The following is a 21,224-nucleotide window of genomic DNA, read 5'->3' as shown; positions in this document are numbered from 1 at the left end:
CAGCTAAGGCATGCAGAGCTAAAACTGGATGAATATTAGTGTTAGGCAGAGATGGTGGGGATCGAATGATGAAGTAAGTAAAGGCATTTCAGGCCCTCAAAGAAGGGATGTTCTGCTATCAGATGGTGCGTAGAAAACTTCGATCTCAGATGTCCAATCTACATTTCGCATTTTTTTTTAAATAAAATTTCAAAAGCACTTTGTGAATACACAAAATTTATCATGATGCTGGTCTCATTTACCAAGCAAAGAACTATCATTTAATTGCAGTTGTTGAACTGTATGCGAACAAAACAGAAGGCAGAAATACAAATACAAAAACTTGTATAAATTAAAAATAAGCAGTGGCAACGCCAACAATTGTAGCTTTTCTATAGAGAGGCATGTGCCAGGCACTGCCAATTTGCTTATATCAGCCCACAAGGTGGCAACAGCTGGAAAATGGTGTGATTGCATAGGCTTGTGATGTAAGCGCCTGCCACATGCCGATCTAAAACCTATACACAACAGCTTGTATCTGATTTTAAATGTGATTTCCAAGGTATGGATGAGTCTGGGCTGGTGTAAAGTAGAAGCAAGTAGAGCTCCTTAAGGGTTGGGACTAGTACATAGTGGAACACGTTGGTGAAATAGAGCTAGGAAATAGGCAGGGTGCATACTCCATCATGCTATGGAGTGAGAAGATTGAAAATGAGTGCACAGATAGCTACCCTACAGTCCCAATCAAACACCCAACACAGCACACCCATCATCGCTCTCAGACACCGACTACTTGTAAGAAATACTCCAGACACACACACCCATCACAACCACAAAGACATGTACATACTTCCATGAGACACCTAACTCAGGCACACATCAGACACCACATTCACACATGACCATTTCTGCATCGCACAACCATCTGAAACCTCAGGCATGAACCCCTTCCATTACACACACCCTACCAGACACCCAATTATGCCATCAGACATCCCTAGAACACACCTAAAAGCCCAACAGACACTTTGCACCAGTTGACACCCATGCACTCCTTATCCATCACCACATTCAAACACCCACCTAGCCAGGGACAACCATAAGACACCAATCCACCACTCCCTAGCTCATCAAACAATGCATCCCCCATATGAGATAGCTGCACACTCATAATAAGACACCACATACACACACTAGCCCCTATATCAGACACTGGCACTCTTGCATATCAGACACTATCAACCCCCAATTGTCAGAAATGCATATTATATCACAAACAATACCAGTACCAACATTACCATAGATACCCATGGGGCATGCAAACACACACAGCCAAGAATTACAGTTGGGATTTGTACATTGATTTACTAATGGAACAGTTTTTACTTTGGCTAGAAAGTACCTCTACACGAAAAAAAAGGAAACGCACAAGGAACCGTTGAGAGGACGTACATATTGCTGATTAATCAAGTGCTGTAGGCACACTTGGGTAAGCTCATTTTCAGAAGCAATGAAGTCATTACCTCCAGTAGCTAGCACTGTCAGGCCCTATACAGCACAACGTTTAATCTTACAGCATGATGATACTAGCACGAAAGGATTCCAGGTGGGTGTGTTTCAGAGGTGGTGAGCTAGATTACCATTGAATATTTGTTCATTTAAACATGCTTTCCTTGGGTCTCATCTGTGGAGCCCTGTGTGCTTACATACCGACCTATTGGGTTGACCCTCCACTGATTTGTTATGAATTGAGGAACTGTTACAAATTTGGGGCTACTACTTTTTTTGGTGGAGAGTGTATTTTTTAGTGTATGCGGCAGCTCACCTCCCCCTTTCTACGATGATGTCATTTTAGAATTTTTCTGTGGTACTATGAAGTCAGTTGACCATGAGTTTCAAAGAGGCTAACGAATTGTAAACGATGTAGTATGTATCTTTCTTTGGTGATGTATTTGCTTATTATCGTTTTATCTTGGAAAAGACAATTAAAACATTTTCATATTTAAAAAAATGAAAAGAACATGTGGGCTTTAAGACGTTTGTTAAGGGTAGCATGTCCAGGACACATTCAAATATTCCAAGTTGCCCCATGTCACGAGTGACAGGCCTATAATGCCGAAAAACGATGTCTATTTTAAGGTATTATATGTGATATATGGGGCCTGATTCATAGAAAAATACGCATAGATCCGGATAAAAGCCTGCACACGAGAACTACTCGGCACAAGCCTGTGCGCTGCGTATTCATGGAATTGTTCCCGCACAGTAAGCCTATACGCAAGTCACGATCGGTATGCCCCAACACGCCCCCCTGCAATGCACAAACAGCCACTAATACCTAACTGTGCACGGTCCTCGGGTGCAAACTCATGTACCCCTTTAGTCCTCTGTGGGGTCCAACTGAAATCAAGCCAGCCCCTCCTGGCGACACTGCATAGGTCCCTTGTAACTATCCCCACCACCCCCACATCATGTGTACCATGTATCGTAAAAGTTGTAATTGCCTGGTAAATATGCGTGCGAACCCGCGTAAACCGTGCATGCACCCCACTACACTGCTTAAGCACACCCCTAACTTCTATCGGAACCCCAACTGCGTGCAGGTACCCCTATATCCAACATATGATCTTACCTCTTTGCGGTGATGCCTATGCTCAAGTGTCTGTATGCCCGTCTCCGGGTGGCAGTTACATCGAGAGCTTTGCATAGTCATTTCCCTGACGTGAGATTGCATGGTCAGATCCATGAATACCATTTTACCTGCGCAGTTGTTGGCATGCGATCGCCTCGCGCGTGCTGTCCCTCGGAACGCCCACAATTTTCTTTGTTCTTCCTCATTCTGCATGTTCCGCCCCCTACTCTGGTGTATGCGCAGGCCACGGCCACGCTTTGCAAGGTGCCTCACCGCGCAATTAATTCTATGAATCAGCCCACAGGCTTCTTCAAAGGTGGCCCTACCTTGTTAGAGGGCAAAGGGACTTACAGTGCTTGGGGGAAGATACAGGAAATGCATGGCCTGTATATTTGGCATAAGCAGCACAGGAGTGTCCCAAAACAAGCTACCTATTGATGTCACAAGTATAGGCAGGACATTTAGATTAATATGAGGCACCTATAGGTCAAATTCTTGTGTAGCAACAAATATCATAAGATATGCACAATGGCAAATTTTTGCAAAAATATATTTTTTGTTTTATTATTTTGATGTGTGCTAAAAAGCAAGGACCACCAAAGGGTCCAGTTATTTAAAAAGACAATATATCACAACATATAATGACAATCAATTGAACACTGTATACAAAAAACATTCAAATATTAGCAATTGTCAAAATTAATTTAGGTGATTTTAGTAAAACAACGTGACTCCCAATAGCAGGCATTTGTTTATAATTTCGCACAAAGCCCCCATGGGGAAAGTGTCGACAAAAATGACTCTGTTTCCAGCCTTATACACGTCAAACCGCAAGATGACATGAGTAAGCTTGTTGTCGCATGGACGTCTAGTCATCCAACTAAGGCTTTCGTTAGGACACCCAAAAGACAACTGGTGTTTGATGTCATGTATCTCACAAGGAATGCTTTATATTAGCCAGTGTATCTAAACAGAAAAACAAATAAACAAATATATCATTTTTTTTAAAACCAACTCCATTACGTATGATCATTTAAAAATACTGCCTCATCTTTCTTAATATTTCCAACCATTTTACTCATTGTTCCATGTGCATCATAGATATATCGATATTCAATAGTAGATATACCACTTGGTGTTGTTTGGACCCGATTTACTTGTCCTAATCTATTTTTCTTCTTTAGTTCTTAACTCCTCTAACAGTAGCCATTCAGACAGCTCTGTAAATGCCCCAAATGCCAGTGGAACTATCCAACCTCAAAGGGGACAACAACAGTTTTTTCAACGACGGGGAAATTGGGGAAGAAACGGACAATGGGGCAACCATGCCATGCACACCTGGCAATGGATCCCGCCACAAACCTGGTGACTCCCATCTTCAATCTGAGCAAACATACACTATTGCCAGACGAAATACAAGTTCTGTCTAAAGGGTTATCCTTTGTTCCGGTGTCAAGAGCAGACACTTTCCAAACAGAGGTTGAAATGCACAATTTTTTCCATATCATCAGACTTAGATATTTCTTCCATGACAAAAACAACCCAGTACCCGATAAGGACAATAGATTGGGAAAAAAACCTCCCTCCAACTTTACACCATTACCCTCTATGGTATCCCTAGAAATTTTAGCTTTTGAAAACAAGATCTTGAGAGAAATGAAATTTCTATGTGCTAATAAAAACAAATGCCGAGATAATCTCTCTAAATCAAAACACCTAGCTTTGAAAAATTTGGAATCTAATCCCCTCTTCATAATAAATCCGGCTGATAAAGGAGGAGGGATTGTTCTTTGGGGTTCTGACCTCTACAAAAATGAGGTGGACAAACAACTATCTGACCCTCTAGTATACAAACTCATTCCATCAGATCCGACGTCGAAAATCATGGAAGAAATAGTCAGTCTGGTTACACATGCGGCAGATCAAGGGTGGATCAATGATGAAGAAAAACTTTTTCTGATCAATAAAAATCCAGTCACCCCGACCTTTTATTGTTTGCCCAAGATACATAAGAATGTGACTAACCCTCCGGGGCGACCGATAGTGCCAGCCATCGGCTCACTGTTAGAACCCCTGTCAGTATATGCAGATGTGTTCCTGAGACCGTTCGTGAATCAAATTAAATCCTTCATACAAGACTCGACTGCAATGATAAAACGTTTGGATTCACTCACAATTAATTCCGAGGATATCTTCGTCACACTTGATATAACATCTCTTTATACGAACATACCACAGATTGAATGCATAAAGGTTATGCTAGAACTGCTTGAAACACGGGCAGATAAACTACCTCCTTAAGCTTTCATAGCTGAATGTATCCATATTGCCTTGACGAAAAATTTCTTTATCCATGAGAATTCTTTCTTTCAACAGCTGATCGGTACCAGCATGGGGGCAACATTTGTCCCTGATCTGGCAAATTTATATATCGATCACTTCGAGAAAATCATATATATATCGATACCAATCCTTTTGAAAATAACATTCGAGCTTGGTATCGCTGTATTGATGATATCTTTATGATCTGGCACGGCTCAATGGAAGAATTAAAGTCCTTCGAAATGTGGTTGAACCAGCGTGAGGTGTCCTTGAAATTCACTTGTGAAGCTGGCAACACAAAAAATCCTTTTCTGGATCTGTTGATATATCGCAGACAAAATAATAAAATTGGCACCAGTTTATACAAGAAACCGACACAAAAAAACACCTTGCTCCATTTTGGTAGCTTTCATCCGCAATCACTAAAAGAAAATGTACCTTTTGGCCAATTTTTACGGATCAGACGTAACTGTTCGGAGAAACAAGATTTCAAAACTCATAGTGTGGTATTGAAAAATAATTTAAAATGAAGAGGATATCCCCCTCATACCATCAGAAGATCCTATAAAAGGGCGGCCAACACTCAGAGGACTGATTGCCTTACCAAACAAGATAGCACCAAACTGGACAAAATAACTTGTGTAACATCATTCACTCTTGTGAGTAACGACCTGAGAAAGACCATCTTGAAGAAGTGGAAGATGATTAACACCGAGTCCTTTTCCATTCTTCCATCCCGTTTTGCTTTCAAATGGTTACAAAACATTGAAGATAAACTGGTACACACATATCCGAGTTTGCCCACTAATTCACCCACACAATCAACGCTCTGGAGTCTCCCCCCAGTTGTGGGCCACTACAAATGCGGTAAATGTCTTATGTGTAATTTCACCAAAAATACTAAGACAATTGATTTGAAAACTGTGGTTTGGAAACTAAATGCCTTTACCAACTGTACAACATAATGGGCCATTTATTGTATAATTTGCCCATGTGGTCTTGTATATATCGGAAAAACTAAAACAACTTTGCGGACCAGAATAGGAGAACACCGGTCCTGCATAAAAAATGGCATAAAAGACAAACCGCTAGTAGAACACTACCAAAAAATGAAACATTCTCACAGTGACATACTATGGAATGTGTTACAAACCGTGGATGCACACCCCCGTGGGGGAGACAGGGACTTAAAATTGCGAAAGCTGGAACAAAAATGGATCCACAAATTGGATTCTGTGAAATGCAGATTAAATCTATATATAGAGTGGAATCTTTTTGTCCACAAATAAAACTCTCCTGTTCTGAACCAATAGGGAATTAATATAGACAATCTGTTCCCCTCTCTCAAAATAGACTGAGGTATCCCCATCTCACTGTACCTTGTTTTGGGATAGAGCAATTTACATTCAAATCTCTATAGTGGGAAAACATTTTTCCGGACATTTAACAATGGCCGCCATGCTAGATCACAATCACTTACTGTGTTGATCTTTTGATCTTGCCGCGATGACGCGAACACGCAGCGTATTAGAAATACAAGGCAGGTCATGTGATCGAGTAGCGATCGTTTGTACCTTCACACGGATTTTAAAATGCTGCAACCGCGCCTGAATAGAAGTAAGTGCATCCGTGTTATATAATCATTGCTTCATTCAGGGAGTCTTTCATTATACGGCTTCACTTTATGTCGTTTCCTTGAATTTATTTCCACAGAACGCTCGAACTACAAGAGCAGTTGGCATGAGCACTTTCCATACTAACTTGGTAACAAGAAGCATTTTCTAAGTGTACCCACGAAAAAACACATCTGGGAACACATTGCCCTACGGGCTCAGCAGGAAGGTGAAGGTAGGAGTAAATACCTACCATCCTTTTTTCCACTATATCTATTACGCTAGTTGAAACATATGGTCACCATTCCCTTGCATTTACTGTTTACTATGCTGTCCTATATGGTGCCGGCTGACATTTGATGTATTCCTTTGTCACTATGGACACATCCGTTGCAGTAAGAAAAGATACCGCTCCCACATTCCTTTGAGCGTCGTCTTTGAGGAAATATGAAGGTATGATTATGGCTAGAAACCACTACTACATAGATATACATATAAGTTATTGGTTCTTGGGGATTACATTAACGTATGTATACTCCACAGTTTGGAGTATATAATGAGCCATTTTTTGACTTGAATATAACAAAATTACTTTTAGCTGAACTAAAGAAGACAAATAGATTAGGACAAGTAAATCGGGTCCAAACAACACCAAGTGGTACATCTACTATTGAATATCGATATATCTATGATGCACATGGAACAATGAGTAAAATGGTTGGAAATATTAAGAAAGATGAGGAAGTATTTTTAAATGATCATCCGTAATGGAGTTGGTTTTAAAAAAAATGATATATTTGTTTATTTGTTTTTCTGTTTAGATACACTGGCTAATATAAAGCATTCCTTGTGAGATACATGACATCAAACACCAGTTGTCTTTTGGGTGTCCTAACGAAATCCTTAGTTGGATGACTAGACGTCCATGCGACAACAAGCTTACTCATATCATCTTGCGGTTTGACGTATATAAGGCTGGAAACAGAGTCATTTTTGGCGACACTTTCACCATGGGGGCTTTGTGTGAAATTATAAACACATGCCTGCTATTGGGAGTCACTTTGTTTTACTAACATCACCTAAATGAATTTTGACAATTGCTAATATTTGAATGTTTTGGGTATACAGTGTTCAATTGATCGTTATATGTTGTGATGTATTGTCTTTTTAAATAACTGGACTCTTTGGTGGTCCTTGCTTTTTAGCACACATCAAAATAATAAAACAAAATATATTTTTGCAAAAATGTGCCCTTGTGCATATCTTGTGATATTTGTTGCTACACAAGATTTTGACCTATAGGTGCCTCATATTAATCTAAATTTCCTGCCTATACTTGTGACATCAATAGGTAGCTTGTTTTGGGACATTCCTGTGCTGCTTATGTATTATAGACCACATCCCACAAGCCCCTAACAAAAAAGGTGTTCTCCCTTTTGCTCACATAGCACTACCTGTATATTTGGCATGCATACATGTTTGGATATATACAGCCTCCCCATAGTCTACCTGCACTCTTCAAGGATTTAAAGCTTGAAAGCTAGACAAACTGGTTGATCTGCACCATCAAACCATAAGAGTCATTACAGCCACTCCCAGATCTCCAACGGCAGAGGAAAGGCACCACTATTCATAGGCAAGTGTTTCTAGGCACGACAAGACAAGGGAGAGAAGACAGAGGGAGGACAAGACAAACAATCTTACCAGGCTTTGTGTCATTCAGATCGTGCAAGTGTGACAACGCCAAGTACAGGGGGAAGGATGTAAGGGAATGATGTAGGGGAAGTGTCAGGGAGAGGGATGGAGGAAGTGCATACAGGTCATCATTGCACTGAGTAAGTGCAGCCAAGGCAGCACAGCTCTGGGCAGGGGAGTTGCTAGGTCTGGAAAAGACCCGGGGCTACGGTAATTACTGGACTGTTGGGACTGGGGGCTAGCTAGTCTTTTGGCTGTAGCTCCTGAGATTCTATCCGGGGCTACAACCAAAAGACCAGGGGGCTATAGCCCCCTTACCCCCTCCCCCCAGCAACGCCTCTGGCTCTGGGTAAGTGCAAGGAGGCAGGGCACTGAAGAGGTTACAGTTACAGCCTCTAAGTGTGCTGTAGGCTCAGAGACAGTGTAGGGGAGGCTGATCTTAGAGGAGCCTGGTATCCAGTGAGACTCTGAGGGTAAACAAGCAACCAGTCGGTGTCACAGACAGGTGGTCAGCAAGGGAGGGAGAGAAAAAAAGCAGAGGAGAACGGGAAGGCCTTGAGCTGCTTCCGGAACATCTGGTGGTCTGGCTCAAGTTTGAGAACGGCAGGAGTGCCATTTCAGAGGGAGGCACCTGCAGAGGAGCGAGATCTACCCCCACTCTCTGCAAGGAGAACCTTATGACCCTCAGAGAGTTGGATGTAGCTGAACGAAAGGCTTGAGAAGGAACGTATTTTGGAACAGAGAGATGGATGTAGTGCGGGCCCCAGCCCCAGAAGCCCTTGTGGAAAATGCAGAGGGTCTTGAACATGATCCTTGCAACCACCGGGATCCAGTTGAGAGATGTTGGGGCTGGAGAGATACAGTCCCTGGGCTTGAGGCCAGGGATACCTCTAGCAGTCCTGTCTGGATTAGTTTTAGAGGGCGGACAGTAGAGGAAAGAAGGTTGAATAAGAGGCTGTTGCAGTAGTCCAGCCTAGAAAGACCCAGGGTTCTAGAGACAATGAGCTTCTGGGGGAACGGGAGGAAAGGAATAATACCTCTGAGGAGGTGCAGATGGTAGTGGGCCTTCTTGGCAAGGTCTGTGATGTGCGGAGAGAAGGAGAGGGTAGAGTCGAAGATGACACCAAGGCTTTTTGCCTCACAGAAAGGAGAAGGAAGAGGCCCCAAGGAGGGTGGCCAGAGTGAAAGAGGGAAAACAGGAACAGGTGTCCCAAAGAGAAGGATCTCCGTCTTACTGGCATTAAGGCAGAGGTTGTTGGAGGGGCACCAATCCTGAATCGCGGATAGACAGTCAGGAATGTGCGAGAGAGGAGAGGAAGCTGAGGAGAGCCAGAAGGAGAGCTGAGTGTCATCCGCATGACACTGAAAGTTAGAGGAAAAAGTAGAGATCAGGTGGGCCAAAGGGGCCAGGTAGACATTGAAGAGACAGGGTGAGAGGTTAGAGCCCTGGGGAACATTCCATGTGGAGACAAAGGTGGTGGAGTCAATGGACCCAAGTTAGAGTTGGAAGGTTTGGTTCCCGAGGAAGGTCAGCCACTCCAGAGCCTAATCTGTGATGCCCAAGTTCTCATGGAGTCACTTGATCAGGATGAAATGGTTCACCATGTCAAAAACTGGAGGAAAGGTCAAGGAGGATGAGGACAGAAGGAAGGCTGGAGTCCAGGCTAGAGAGCAGATCTTTATAGGTGTTCAGGAGAGCAGTTTCATAGATCGGCCTTGTCTAGGAACCCCATCAGGTGTCAGAGAGGAACAAGGGGAAAGGACTAGGAGAGAGAGAGGCGATCATTGGGGAACTGTAAGAGGTAAAGGGAGAGGAAGAGGAGAGAAATGACAGGATGTCCCGAGTTTTAGTGGTGAAGTGAGAAGCCATAGCCCTACAGAGTGCCTGGAAAGGAACAAGAGAGGTGGAGACTGCTGAAGGATTGGCTAACACCTTACAGATTTTAAAGAGTTCAGCCATGCTGCTAGAGGCTGCAGAGACAAGGGCTTGGATGTGGACTCTCTTCTTGGACAGCACAGAGAGTCTGTATTGCCTCTGGATCAGAAAGCAGGCCATTTTGTAGAGGATGCACCTGAGGCCCTCCACTTCCTCTTTGCCACCCAGCATTGGCGTTTCAGGGCAGCAAGGTTGGAGTAATACCAAGAGTTGCACTTGGAGGTAAGTTTCAGATGGATTCTCATGACAGTCGCAAGGATTTCCAGAGTGCTGGGGTGGGTTTTGCCACTGGGACAGAGGGTGTCATTACAAGTCCAGCGGTAACCGTGCCAGTAAAACCGGCAGGTTGCCGCCGGACTTGTACATTTTACCAGTGCCTGGCTTGGTGGTAACAGAGGGGATTCCAACCATGCTGTTCCGGGAAGTCAGGCTCTGGTAACATTTTGTTCCCCATTCTCATGGAGCCCCATAGGACTCTATTTGGGAGTGGGGACCACGGAAGCACCGGCAACATTAATAACAGTGCGAGTGCTTCCGTGATGGTCTACCTACCATGGCCACTGTGTACGGCATGGTCAGAATTGTTGGGCACAGTGGCCCCGGGAGGCAGACTTTTACTGTGCCGGTCCGGAAACAATGGTGCTGGTAAGCTGGTAAGCTTACCGGCACTGTTGTTTCCAGACCAGCAGAGTTGTTATGAGGCCCAGAGAGTTTCAGGTGAAAGAAAAGCAGAAAGTGTTCAGTCTAAAATAGAGGAGTGGGGAGAGGGTTAGAGAAGGGGATGTCTGAGGAGAGGAGAACATTCAAAATGTGTCTGGCAGAGTGTTATGGACCAGAGGGTAGAATGGAGAGAGAGAGAGAGAGAGAGAGAGTGGCTCAGAGGTTGTGGAAGAGCCCAGAGGAAGGATTAGAAGCATCGGGGTGGATTTTGAGGAGGAGGAGAGGTTGAGAGGTAGAGGCAAGGAGAGAAAGGGAGAGGTCAGCCCACTCTGAGAGGAAGAGGGCATCCTGGCCAGGTGTCCTGTAGATGGTGGCCACAATCTGAGGGAGGCTAGGAGAGATAGAGAGCCTGCAGACCAGGCATTCAACGGAGGTTTAGGCCTGCATAGGAATTACAGAAGCATGGACCCACTTCGGAAAGATCAGAGCTACTCCACCTCCGGGTCGATTGGTCCTTGGCTCGGAGAGAGTTGTGCAGCCACCAGGGAGGAGAGTGTCAAAACTCATGACAGAGCTGGCAGTGAACCACGTCTTGGTGAGACCAAGGACAGCAAGGTCAGGTTCTTCCAGCAGGTGGCAGTTGTCAGAGGAGGTATTGACAGCAGAGCGAGAGTTTAGAGTAGCTATGTGGAACAGGTTGCCACATTTGAAAGACTTCCGGTGTGGGGTACAGGCTTGAGGAACGCCTAGTGGAAGTGGTATAGGGGCCAGAGAGTGGGCAGAGGTGGTAGCAAGAGGTGGCATAGTAGTCGTAGGTGGCATAGTAGCCAGCGAGGAGGAGGAAGGTGCCAGAGAGGCGGCGAAACAAAGAGGTGGTTGAGGAGCCATAGAGGTGCTAGTAGTAGTTCCGGGAGAAGGAAGAATGTTGAGAAACCACAGGAGACGCCTATCAAAAAGGAGGAGATTGGGCTGAGGGCCCTGGACCAAGATGGTGCCATTCAGATAGACCTTAATGATGGTCTTGGAGGAGTGGAAGGAAGCCAAGGGAACCTCCCACCGATTGCCACCATTAATTGGAGAGGAAGAGATAGGAGAGATAGCTGGGATCATATGAGGGGCCCACAGGTCTGGTGAGGGAAAGACAAAGAGGATGTTGTTAAGAGTCTGGCTGGAGGAAGCACTGATGTAGGTATCAGCGATCGGGAGGCCTGGGCAGAGACCAGGATGTTCCTCTTGAAATTCTTCCTTCCAGATTTAGTGAGAGGGATAGGATAGGAGATAGAATAGCAGTTAGAGAAGATTGGATAAACGTAAACCACCATAGAGGGTGCGAAGAGGAAAGTAGGAGGAGGAGGAGGGAGCGAAAGAGAGAAGGTGAGACACACTGCCCTATGCCATACAATGCAGGATGTACAGAGGGGCACGGGGTGGGTCACACAGTGGGGAACTCATGGAGAAACAGACATGTGACACACAACAGTACAACAGTGAACACAGTGGATGGGACCTAGAGAGTTGGAGAGAGGCTAGTGGAACAAAAATAACAGTACACAAGTAACTATGGTGAGTGGGACCTAGAGAGTGGGAGAGAGACTGGAGGGGCACAGTTCACAGTAAACAGAACCACAGTTGCGGGGACTTAGAGAGGGACCCAAAACACAAAGTATGGCTAAACGCTAGAGGGGAGAGACTAAGATTGCACAGAGACATGTTAGACGTATAGGTGGAAGTATGTGCAAAGGCTGGGTAGTTTAGTAGGGATCAGTAGTGGCTGCCCTCACTTCATGCACCTTTCTTACCTTTAGGACACTGATGGTCGACGGCTGCACAGCAAATCCACATTCTGCCCTGCAACCCTTTGTCGCCAAACACCTGCATCACACAACACTGTACCCTTGGCCTGCGTGGGCTCATATTAACCTAAGGCCACTTTATGCATTTGGGGGCTTGGAATGTTAGGTATACATCACCACATTTTGCATGCCAACCCTACATTTTGTGTTATGCCAGTGATCACCACCATTTACTCTTTGATCATTGCCTACACTTCAGCTGGAGCACACACATTATGTAGCAAGGATGTTTACTTCTGCTGAATTAACCTACCTATTCTGTCCACTATTAGCTCCATGTTGTTTCTAGCACCTGTCTAAAAAATGTTCTTAAATGTGAGTAACTTCTGCATCCCTGTGTACAGGGCTAGTCTGTCCATAATGGCTGATGACCCGGTGCCTTTCCAATAGAAATAGGCCACCACTGCTGTCATCAGCTAGCCCGACAGTGAGTGCTATGCATGTCATTGCCACAGGCACATGAGGGTGTTGGATTTAAAGCCCTTGTGTGCATGGAAAATCTCATGCTGAACTTAGAATCTGAGCCCACAAGGCCTCTGATTAGCCCAATGGTGGCAGCAGTAGGTGGGAGGGTCAAGCACTGTTTCTGTGCATGAACACAGTGAGAAGAGAAGCCAAGGAACAGGGCTGGAGAACGGGGTATGCTCAAAATGATGTGTTTGCGTGCATGTGTGTGGTTCGGGGGATGCCATGTCAAGGTTCAGTGGGCTAAATAGGGAACTTTGGGCCAGTTATAGTAAGATGGAGCAGAATTCGGAAAGGGAAAGCTGCATTGGGCTGAACATGGGCATCGATTATGGCATGGGGCAGAATCGGACAGACATGTGATAGTTATTTGGTAGTGAGAGCCACAAGTGGAAGAACTGAGGCAGTGGGAGTCACATGGGAAAGTATTGAATCAGTGAGAGCTACAAGGAGCAGAACTGAGCTGTGACAGTTGCTTGCAGCAGAACTGTTTCAACGAGAGCCACAACTTTGCAGTAAGTGAGAGACACACTGAGCAGAACTAAGTGAGAGACAAAATGCACAGATTTGGGACAGTGAGAGCAACACATGGGATCAACATGAGCGCAGAACGGGCAGTAAGAGCCACGCTTGGCAAAAATGGTACAGTGAAACCCACATGGAGCAGAACTGGGGCAGGTAGAGCGACGTGGGGTTGCATCTTGAGAATTGAAATGCAAATGGTAATGACCGGGGCAAGTAAGAGTAACGTGGGACATGTTGTGTGGGAAGCACTGTGTAGAAACAGGACCTTTAAGGGTGCATCATGTGGGAGGAAGAGGAGGAGCCCGCAAGGGAATGAAGGGCAGTATTGGAATAAACAAAGGTTAAACCAGTTGCATGTCTCTGCGTCCTTCCAGGCCCACTTCTAGTAGACCATCCTGAATACAACCGGCGATGATGGAAATGAGCCTAAAATGAGCTTGCGCCATCCGTGCGGCCTGTTGGGATCCACCGGCGCCCTGCGCCTATGGCGTATCCTCCACAGCCTGCAGAGACCTTAATGCAGAGCTGTTCCTCACTCCATGAGGGTTCTGCTGGTATCCCACACCTCCGGCGTGTCCTATCCAACCCGCTGGGCTGCAACGTCATATTTACATACTGTACAGGGGCTGGGGCTCTGCTGTGTCAGCAGGCCCTGCTCATTCCAGCGCAACAGAGAGCCTGCCAATGGTGAGAGTCACGGCTGGGGGAAGATGTGCATCAAGCAACCCTAAAAAAAAAAAAAAAAAAAAACAAAGAAAGAGGAAGGTTGGTGGCTGCACATGAGACAGGTCCACGTCATTCCACATTAATGACACAGAGACTGGCTAATACACACACTATGCTGCCTATGCTCACCCGTAAGGACACCAGGTGAGACCAGCACCCTACACTGCTACGAGACAGCTGACACCCCCACTGAGATACTGACCACAGGGGTCGGCCGCGAGGTAGTGTGGTTTCGATAGGAGCAGTGGGCGGCCATCTGTACCACAAAACATGCTAATTGGGATGAGTTATCCCAACTTAAAAAAAAAAGGTTAATAAGAACAGAACTACACAGATCTATAATGCTAGAGTATTTACGTAATGGCACACTCCCAAAGGAATTAGTAGTCAGTAATGAACCCAGACTCTCCCTAGACAAGAAAAACGTAATGGAGTTACATTGCAAACAAATGTGGGAGAGACTGGGTTATTCTCATTATAGACACAGCAAGAGAAATGACAAAAAATATATCTATAGACTTACATACACTAGAAGAAGAAATTAAAAGGATTGTTCTGATAGAACTGTACACTTAGAGACTAGATGAAGTGATGCTAGAGATGATTACATTTAAAGAAGACCTTACCAAAGATAGAAGAATGAAGAAAGATCTTCAACATTTTACTCATGAAAAAGCATTTAGGTATACTCAAGAAAACTATGACCCAAAGGAACAAGAGGAAACATCACAGATTTACCAACAGAGAACAGGAGAACATATAGTACAGTTCAGAGGAGCCTCATTTAGCTCAAGCGAAGGGAGTAATAATGACGAAGTAGGCTCTGGCACACAGGGTGTAAGTACATTTGGCCCTCCGGGAAGAAGAAACTTCTGAGGAAGACGGGGCAATAGATGCAGAGGAAGCAGACATGGATATTTTTTAGAGATGGACCCCAAGATTGGGATATGGAACTGAGAGTCACCCGCAGCATGAGACCCATTTGGTAAATCTATCAGCCCATACACTTACCATGAATGAACAAAGAATCTTACAGAAGGGTTTGGGTTTTGTAACTACTAATGCACTCTACCTTTAGACAAGAGTTAGCAGAGTTCATGCGTAAAGTTCACGTGAAAATGTTTGTCACTGAAAAAGACTGTGAGGAAGAAAGAGATAGTGGTTTACGGAAGACATCAAAATGAATTCCTCCTATACACACACAAAGTGCCGAAGCTAGAGTCTTTGAAAATCGAGTACTAAAAGATCAAGAGAAATTAGTGTGTAAAGACGGATGCAAGGTCGATTTCAAAACATTAGCACATGTGAAAAACTAACTAAGGAGGTGCAATAGTTGTTCAGGATCGAATTGACTACCCTCAGGAGTGTGAGAGACACTTAGAAGACAAACATTACCACCAAAAATTGGAGCAAGATCCAACAAAGAAACTAGAAAAAATGAATTAGTCTCAAAGTATAGAAAGCACCACCAAGAGACTGGATCTCAAATAAAGAGGCAGACTTTCTTATTATTGACAAACCGAGGATTCCTCAGTTCTACAACGTTCCTAAAATACATAAAACCCTGACTAAAGCACCAGGACAGCCAATGATCTCAGGTCTCATGAGTTGGGCAGTAGCACTTAAATGTGGCGATAATGGGGTTACCGCCGCATTTACCTCTCTGCCCAATATTGAGTCTGCCGTGTTTACCCCCAACTCAGAGCTGGAGGTAAACATGCCAGGAAAATGCCAATTTTCTGAGCAATTACCGCCAACGGTATTACCGCATGGTAATTCCACTGAAAATTCCCCATTGGGTCCAATTGAGAATGGGGAGTAACGTTTAGCTCCCAACCCGTGATCCGGTGTTAATACTGTCAGACGTGTGGGCACTAATGCAAATAAAGTTGTGTGGTATCCCAGTCGGAATTCCACCCAATTCATGATTAGGCCCTCTGTGTTAGAAGCTTTATCAAAATATGCAGATGTCTATTTACAACCTTTAGTAAAGAAAATTATGTTGTAAATTAAAGACACCACGCAAATTATAACGGAAATAGAAGGCATAGATTTTGACCAAAGAGAAGAAGTGTTGATGAGTTTAGATGGGGTAGCATTATACACCAGCATACCACAAGGAGTGACGCTTAACATGCTAGGAGAACGCCTGCTATTGGAAGGAATAAACACAACTACCCCACCCTCGTTCATCTTATGGTGCACAGAAATTGCACTAACTGAAAATAATTTGCACTTTAATGGAAGTTTCTACAAACAGACCCAAGGCACAGCTATGGGGACCACTCTAGCTGCTAGTGTGGCAAATCTGTATATGGAATACTTTGAAAAAACTTGATATATGCAGATACCAAAACTTTCAAAAACATCTTCATCTTTGGCAATGTTACATCAATGACATTCTGACATTGTGGAAAGGGAATGAGGAAGAGGCAGCGTCATTCTACAGCTGGATTAAAAAAACAAGATAAACATCTGAAGTTCACACACAACATGGATAACAATTAAATGAACTATCTAGATCTCACCATTAAAGTGGATATTGTAAATAACAAGCTGTTTGTAAAAAAAAATCATAAAATGACAGACAAAAACGCACTGCTGCACTATACTAATTGTCATCCTCGGCTTGTGCGGGATAATCTTCCCTTGCGACAGTTCCTAAATCTAAAAAAAAAAATAGTACCAATCTAAGTGACTAGAAAAGAGAAGACAACATATTGGGACAGAGATTGCAGGTGAAAGGCTACTCAATAAAATTGATAACACAAGCAATAAAGAGAGCGAATACAAATAATCGTGAAGCTCTGCTAGAATACACTAAGACATTTAGAAATGGAAAAGGAGAGCCTCCAGTTTTTGTCAACACTTTTAGCAATCTTTCAAATCACATACAAAAGATCAATAATAAGAACTGGAAAATAATGGAAAATTGGAAATACCCTTTAAGTATCCCAATAATAGCATTCAAGAGAAGTATAAATCTCAAAAATCAAGTGACACGAAATAATAGAAGAATGATAGTGGAAAAACAACCAACCCTTACTGAAAGTTGGGATTTCGCACAAATTAAAGAGCATTCACCCTGTGGGAATTGCACCTGCTGTAGCCAAACAAGAAGAAGTCGGGAGTCCGGAAGTAGACATTGACCTACAAAAACCATGGATACAACACAACTTTACCAATTGCAACTCAAAAATCGTCATATATGCTATATGGTGCCCATGCCAAAAAGTATATATAGGAAAAACAGAAAGGAAAACAAAACCAGAATAACTAAACATAAATGTTGCATTAGAAGTATAACACAAAGAGCTCCATTAGTAGGCCATGTTATAGAATATATACATAAGGCGGAAGAATTAAAATGGACAATATTGTATCAAGTGAGAATAGGTAATGATAACAATGTAGATAAGAGAAACCTGATACAAAAAGAAAAATAATGAATATTCCTTACCCAAAACGTAGGGAAAGGGCTTGTGAGCAGATGGAATAAAGTAGACACATTAAAATAACAGCTACGGATAAATCGTAGAATCTACAAGGAGAGTTAGGACTGTAAGCACAAGAATCCAGAGGAAATGAAAACAATGAAACCCGATTAACTGCATCCGAAGAGGCGGGATTGAACAAAGGAATACAAAAGCAGGTATAGTCACACGATTAGCAATGAAGAAAATATATGAGAAAATGTATGGTAGACCTATGAGATCACAGACATCACCTAATCAATAAACTCTAATCCTCTTGAAAAAAGGGGGTCAACAATGGCAAGATAGTTGTAAAAAATCAAGCTACTAATACTGAAGCCCTTAAACCACCAGTTTCAGACCAACCTAACAGAACCACAGCCACGGGGTTGCTGATGTCATCGTCTGCCATGCCCATTAAACCTTTTACGCTAGGGAACCCGGGCCTTCGAGAACGAAACTGGTCACTTTGAAATGGAAAAAAACAAACAACCTCTCAGGCTTTTATGTATGTGAAACGACTACAAACTACTAAAACACTGGTATTATTCCCACTCTTAGTGTAACAGGCAAAGTTATTGACACTGAAATCAACTTGTGTGCTACTATGCCAGAGAAATCAGTGGCTGCTGGTCCCATGGAATGTACAACCCAGACTACCGCTGGACCCTCCTGCCATCAATTTCCACTGTCCAGCAGCACTTGCTGCCAGTCAAGTCTTACCCGTGCACAAAACTGTGAACACACTCCCAATAAGCTATGTAACACTCACAGACTTAATGGGCCCAGCTGCCAATTTCTACCCAAATTGTGATTCCTCCCAATTTTCTGTTTTTTAACCACCCTAATTCTCTGATTCTGACCGACCCTAAGCGCGAAACGCTCTACATGGCACTACAACTTCAATCTATATCCATTGAACAGTATTTACCTCCTCTCAATCCGGCTGCTGTTCTCAGCTTGTTTTACTCAGTAACCCCCTTAGAGTCATCACCACTGATGATATTCGAATTGTCGGTCAAATAGAACATACCACCACTAACATATCAAATGTCTGGTTTAAGTCAGATTCCCTTCTTCACAATGTTGTGAACTACCAAGATGACCTTTTCAAACTGGACTATCTGTGTCATATCACGCAGCTGTCTCAAACTAAAGTTAGGCCTGGTGCCATTCCGACTCCAAAGACGCATACCAAAATGTCTAGTGGTCCAAATATCCTAAGAGCCTCATCGAGCAGCACACTGAGCCTTCTGGAAATACACCCCCTTCACCCAGCGCAACATATTCACTCAGCCCCCTCTTTAGCAGGCGTCTCAAATAGTTTACCCAGTGTGGCAGCAAATGTCAACCCTATAATGGTCCAAGAGACTAGACTAATGCCCAGACAGAGTGCCCTGGGTGCGGGGACTTGTGAAGCTGACAGATACTGGCAATGGCTCCCCTCGGTTTTCAGGGAACACTTCGCAATGTGGTCTGGATGACATTAAGTTGCTGTCCTCCTGGAATACGTGAGGATTCTTGCACCTCTTTAGTAGTGACGGCTTCTTAACCTACTTGAATCACTTCACTATTGTAGCCCTTCAGGAGACCTGGCTCGTTGATACAATAGAATTTGATGGCCGTACCACCGTCTAGCAACCCGCGACCAAGTGCCCTGACGGCCGTCCGAAAGGTGGTCTATTAATCTCTGTGAAATCCCCTTGGTCGCTGGTTGAGCTGGCAAAATCTACATCAATGGTACAAGCAGTCAATCTACATCACCACAGTCAGATTATCATTCTTATTAATATCTATGATCCCACAAATAGAATAGACACGCCGCCAATGTAATGACAGTAAGATGCTTGCTAGAACGCCACCATCATAAGTCTCCCATTTTGATAGTGGGTGATTTCAACTTGCACATTGAATTAAGCAATCCCAATGACAGCCACAAATCTACTCCAATTACATCTAGAACTAATGGTAAACATCTTGCGAACACTTGGAGGATGCTCCTTGAAGCGTTTGGTTTTATTCGGCTCAACGGGCTCTGCCCCGGTGACCCTGAGTTGGCATATACCCGAGTTAGTTGTAGAAGTGCATCCACACTTGACTATGTCTTGGGCAATGAGAAAGCCATCCCCCTTGTTAAATACATGGGAATTGTGCTGAGGGACGAAAGCGATAATTTCCCTCTGTGTGTACTCGTAACGAACATTGACGGGCCTTCGTCTATTAGCCAGTAGAACTTACATGACTTCGACTGTATGTTAGCCACCCCCCGATAGTCTTTGCATTTGCCGAACTCATGACTTTGATTAAGGACTCAATATCAGCGTTTCAACCATATAAAATCAATGCCGAACGCACAAACTGGCACAGTACAATGAGATTGCAGTTTGATCCCATTATCGCAGCTGCAAAAACGCAAGTGCAAACTGAAATCTCTGCTGTACTGTACAATATGTTGAGCCCTTACCCCGCTCAAGAAATAGATTCCTACATTAAAATTAGAAAACCCAGGTATCAAAAGTGGTTAAGAGAATACAAAATGGAATGTGAACAGTCTAAATGCAAGAAATCTCACATCTAGCACTACTAAAAGACAGTACCCAGCTTTGGAACATCCTGCGCGGTAACAAGAAACAGCTGTTACCAATGAATGGGGTGTGTGAAGTAGAATCGATTGACTACACTGTATCTACCCTCGGATGCAGGTCTCATAGCGAAATGACCTATCCGCCACCAAATTTGCACTGGATGTGTCAAACAAGCATTTTCCTCTCAGGAGGATAGCTCAGGGGCAACGCGCTTGCTTTGGAAGCAAGATGATGCGGAGCATCACAGGTTCGATCCCCAGGTGCGCGGTTAGCATCCTTTGGGTATTAAGCATGTTATAAATAACCCATTACAATTACATCACAGTGATCATAGAAAAGCTCAATAACTCCCGAACGGCTGGGCCAGATGGGATATGTAACCTGCTGGTCAAATTATCCCCAGACATGTGGGCCCACATGCATATAGGCTTACATGGCTTGATCTCAAACACTTGGCGTGAAAGTCAGATCGTTCCCATACACAAAAAAGGCGCTTGGAATCTCCTCAGCAATTACCATCTATTAGCCATGCTCAACATTCCGGCCAAGATTTTTGCAAAGGTATCATTGAGAGAAATAAATTAATGGATAGCTAAGCATCGCATCTTACCATCTAATCAGATGGGCTTTATTAAATAGCCTTCACCACCCATAATCTCTTGATACTCGTATCTTCTGTTGAATATGCCTGGCTATGCAAAAAGAGCACAGTCTACTGAGCTTTTATTGATTTTTCCGCAGCGTTTGACTCAATCGATCG

Source organism: Ambystoma mexicanum, chromosome 12 (assembly GCF_040938575.1).
Source record: "Ambystoma mexicanum isolate Mex_15411 chromosome 12, UKY_AmexF1_1, whole genome shotgun sequence".
Taxonomy (NCBI): Eukaryota; Metazoa; Chordata; class Amphibia; order Caudata; family Ambystomatidae; genus Ambystoma; species Ambystoma mexicanum.
Note: the sequence above shows the minus strand (reverse complement) of the source record.